Below are 5,203 nucleotides of genomic sequence, written 5' to 3'. Positions count from 1 at the left end.
GGGGGAAAATGAAAGAGAAATTCCCAACTTAAAGGCGTTCCTGAAGGGGATTTTCCACTCCGTCCCCGAAACGTGGGAGAATTGCAAAATGACGGATGCGGGTTCGTGACATAAGCCCACTCTGCACATAACTTCCGAAGGAGGCGCGAGGTTTGCCCCGCGAAGCCTGGATCCCGCGCGGATCACACATCCTAGGCTTAGTTGTGGTTTGTGGAAGCTACAGTTGTAGTTAAGTGCCCTCCAAACGCCCACCATGAGAAGCGGCTATTTTATTTATGGCAATGCTTCTCGACCTCGACAACCTTTAAGAGGTGTGGACTACGACTCCCAGAATTTCTCTCCTGGCTGGGGAATTCTGGGAGTTGGAAGTTCCCAACTTTTCACGTTGCGCTTCTTTTACGGCAAACTGAGGTTTGTGAACTCAGCCCAAGAACAATCAAGCCCATGGGCGTTTGGCCAAATTCTCATACTGTAACATACTGTTAATGGGCATTCTTCACATTTGGGCTTATTATGTTGTCTGAATCTTAACTGCTATGCTGCAGTTGGTAAGGTTGACTCAGCCTTCCATCCTTCCGAGGTAGGTCAAATGAGGACCCAGATTGTTGGGGGCAATTAAGCTGACTTTGTAATAATGCCGCTTGGGGGGTTGTATGAAAGCCCTAATAAGCAGGCATATACATAGAATGAAGGCTACTGCTAAGCTTGTAAGCCGCCCTGAGTCTTCGGAGAAGGGCGGGATATAAATGGAATTAAAATAAAATAAAATAAAATAAAATAAAATAAAATAAATAAATAAATCAGGATGAGGAAAATGTGGATTAGCGTGTCAGGTTCACCTGCATCCCTCAGGCCATGAATGCATTTCTCCTGGACGTGCCTTGCCCACCGCACCCCTATGTAATAATTCCTTCAGATAGGCCTGCCCTATCCCATGACCTCAGTCTTCACGGGAATGCCCCATTTATGCTAGATACAGCTATGTAGGAGGCCTGACCTGGCTGACTCAAGACAGGGGAGCTCCACAGTGACAAAGTTCTGGAAGGTATTATCAAGCAGGAAGCTGGTGAGCATTTTAAAAAAGAAAGTGTTTCAAAGTTGTATAAAGGAATTTCATACCTATTTTGAAAAAGTAAATGTAAAGAGGATACTTTTTATCACCTCGGAATTTGTATCCAAGCCAAGAAATACTGAGACCAGATCTTTTATTTGAATTCAGAGGATTCCTAATATAAAATTGAAACCGGAAGTCTTTTTCGGGCTGTCCCAAAGGTGTTTTTCAGAAGGCAACTAGACTTAAACGTTGCATTTTGAAAGAGCATCTTTGGACAGCTATGACCTGGATGACTGTGAAGCTCTATACCATAAACTCTTTCATGTTTGATGGATAAAGAACTTGAAAGAAAATTTGGAATTGTTTTACTATATATGTAGACAGCAGTGATAGGTTTTACATGCACAAAGATGGATAGACACATCAGTTCCCATAATGGAAGCAGGAATGGTAAAGCGGGTGAAGTTGGGGGAGATGGCAAACCTGACTGTTTTAAAGACAAATTATCTAGTTTTGTTTCCACCTGGCAATTGCTTCTGAATTCTGAATGGGGAAAAAATGATTTTGGGTTTTTATTGGTTGACTTTGTTGTTATAGAAATGGTTTGAATGAAGTAGAAATGAGAAGCAAAAAGTTGAGGTTGTAACGTTTCCTGTACTCTTTACTGCTTTGAAAAAAGTTAGAAGTCATCTTTTAAAAATCTTTGCATCTTTTTTCTATCTTTTGTTACTATTTGCATTTTACCTTATAATCAAAATTGGGAAATAATGTGCTGTATGTTAATAATGTATACCGTAGCGCAAATGAACCCAACCCAATCCTCTTTGTTGTCATTTAGTTGACCACATGAATACATTTACCTTGATTTCCTGATACTCTGGTAGAAAAAAATAGGGCTATGCTATAATTAGGTGGATACTGTATAGAGCTGGTTGACAATTGTACTCAACAAATATCCATCAATGGGTCCATCAAGTTGGTGATTAATGTTTGAGTGGAGTACCTCCTTGCTAATTCTATGCTGTGCAAAATATTATAAATAATCTGGTTGGAAAATAGTTAATAGCTCATGGCTACCGCTGATAAACAAGTGGCAGCTCCACTTGGGGAACTTTTGCTGTTCCAGCTGATGCATGCTATGGTCCTTTCTAGATCTGGAAGGTGGACCAATGATCTCTAGGTTGCAATGCATTTCAGTAAACTCTTACCTGTGAAAAAATATTTGGGAGCTTCGCTTGATGTAGAACAGCAGCCCACTTGCTGATAGAGGACATCCATTACAACCGCATTCACACCCATGTCAAGTACTGCTGTGGCTACTAATCGGCTTCTTAGCACAATCCAGAGTGCTGGAATCAATCCGTACAGCCCATTCATTGCTCAGCACCCAAGTAATCCCAGGACTGCCCTGTGAGAACTGGCCTGTTTAATTCACTTCTCCCAAGGAAGATGTTGACAGACTTCCCTTAATGAGATTAGGGGACAGAAGACAATGTTTTTCTGTTATGCCTCCACCTCTGGAGAATCGTTCAGGGTACTCCAAACTTGGCGACTTTTAAGACTTCAACTCCTAGAATTCCCCAACCAACATGACTGGCTGAGGAACTCTGGAAGTTGACGTCCTTAAGTCTTGAAAGTTGCCAAGTTTGGAGACCCCTGCAACAGTTTATCCCCAAAGCTGTAGACCACACCCTCCCTGATGACATTTGGGAAAGCAGTGGAGAACCAGATGCTTCATAACTTTTACAAAGTGTAATTTTAACTACCGCTCTCACTAGTGAACGGGTGCCATGATGGGTGAATCGTTTATGGAATTTTTTTTTACTATGTAGGTATTAATTTTCTGTCATTTTTACCTTATAAACTGCTGGGAGTTTTTTGGGGGAAACCAGCGTTATATATACCTGAGCAGCGGGACCAAATGCAGATGATCCTCAACTTACAACCATTTGTTTAGTGACCAGTTGAAGTTACAGTAGCTCTGAAAAAAGTGGCATGCAACTGCCTCACACTTGAACAATTCTTGCAACATCCGTGCATCACATGTTCAGGCGCGTGGCAACTGGCATGTATGTATGACGGCTGCAGTATCCCAGGGTCATGTCATCATTTGCAACCTTCCCCAGCCGGCTTCCAACAAGCCAGGTCAGCAGGGAAGCCAGAGTCACTTAAGGACCACATGATTTGCTTAACAATGGCAGTGATTCACTTAACTTTGGCAAAAAGTCACAAAATTGGATGCAAGTCACTTAACAGCCTCCTTGCTTACCGATGGCAATTCTGGTCCCAATTGTGGTTGTATGTTGAGGACTGCCTGTTTAGTATAAGCCCAGGAACTATGATTAGCAAACCATGTCTTATGGCTTAGTGCAGGAATAGGCAACCTTGGCTCTTTTATGACTTATGGCTCAGGAATTCCGAGAGTTGAAGTCCACAAGTCATAAAAGAGCCAAGGTTGCCTACCCCTGGCTTAGTGCAACGTTTCTCAACCTGAGCAACCTTGAACAGGTGTGTATTTCAGTTCCCAGAATCCCCCGCAGTCAGCAGTGTTTTATTGAATTCACCAATATTGGATGTGTAACCTCCCTCAGTGAACACAAGGAAGGTATGGATGGGACTGACTGGGCGTTTCTTCCAACTAGCTTGGCAACAATAGGCCTAGAGACGTACAGTATAACTAGGTTTTTTGGTCCTAAAAAACTGAAGTACATTGTGCTGAGTAACCTATATATGGCTGAAGACACAAAAATCACATATATTTTCTGAAATCTACTGAAGTAATACCCTTGTTGTCAGTTATAGTTTCTTACACCATCATCATTTCTATACAGACGAGTCTGGAACGTGCACATTAGAATTTTTTTTTCATTTTTAATTTCCACACTAACAAAAAAAAAAATCCGTTGTAACTTCAGTTGACAGATTAAAGATGAACCAAACATTTTTTTTAAAAAAAAATTATAAAATGGGAAGGTAGATTTCAAAATTTCTTTTGTTGTTAAAAAAAGTGTAGAAACTATTGCCTAAGTAAGGGAAGGGTCAATTGCATAGAAAATACAGACATGAATAAACTTGGAACAGTAGAACAGCTAACCTGGGTACATGATAATGTTGGCTTTACAATCAGATGTGACTGGATGCCAACCTAAGAAGCACAGCTAACGCCAATGTCAGCCACTGTGCCTCAGGCCCGCAGACCTCTTGCGGGAATGTCAAACCCCAGAAATATACATAATTCAAGAATTTAATTCCTGATTAAAAACGTGACAGCTCGTTAGGATGTATGATTAAGCAGGCAAAGATACCAGGCTGAGTCCAGTTAAGAGAATAGCGTTCACACGGCTGACAGCTTCAAATATGGTTTCCCTCCTTCACTGCCTTCTGAACAAATAAAGGTTTCCTGAAGTGCACCTGATGGCAAGGGTGAAAAACTTAACTTGGTTGAGCAACCATCAAAACTACGTCTGGCTAATCTTGGGAGCCTTGGAACAGGAACTTTGGGGCAAGACCTACTCTTCATCTCAGCAGTCTACTGATGTAGCACAAGGGTCCTGTGGTGAGGTGAGGGGATATGGAGCAGGAGGGCATCCTGTGAACAGTTCCTCTGGCCCCATGGAGCTTGCCCATCCATGAAGACTATTGGCTAAGAAAGGTGGACGTCCAGAGGCAATCCACCCAGCATTATTTGTTACAGCTACTTGCCTCATACTGGCTACTTGCCAATGTGCAAGGTGTGTGTTCTTTTACCATTGGGTGGCGAAAGAATAGTTGAACGTGCTGGTGCAACGAGAAGGGTCCCCCATACATTTGGGGAAGGGAAGCCTGATGCAAAACAAGCATCTGAAGAAAAACAAAGCATCATCCATGTGAAGGTACAAATCCAGGGTGACACACGCACAGATTTAGGTATAACTGAACCTCAACTGACAATAGCCAACTGGCAAAACAAACAAACAAAACTCCACAGCATCATTGCCTGCTAATCCCAAACTAATGCCATAAAACAGAGCCATGCTATCTTAACTCTATACGCCACACTTCCTCAGAGACCTTGAAAGAAAGAAAACAAACCCTCACAGCTTGAAATATCAAAGCACTACAAAAAATAATCCAAAGATAAACCCAATCCAACCCCCCTCTCCCCCCCAC

Source organism: Vipera ursinii, assembly GCF_947247035.1.
Source record: "Vipera ursinii genome assembly, chromosome: Z".
Lineage (NCBI taxonomy): Eukaryota > Metazoa > Chordata > Lepidosauria > Squamata > Viperidae > Vipera > Vipera ursinii.
Note: the sequence above shows the minus strand (reverse complement) of the source record.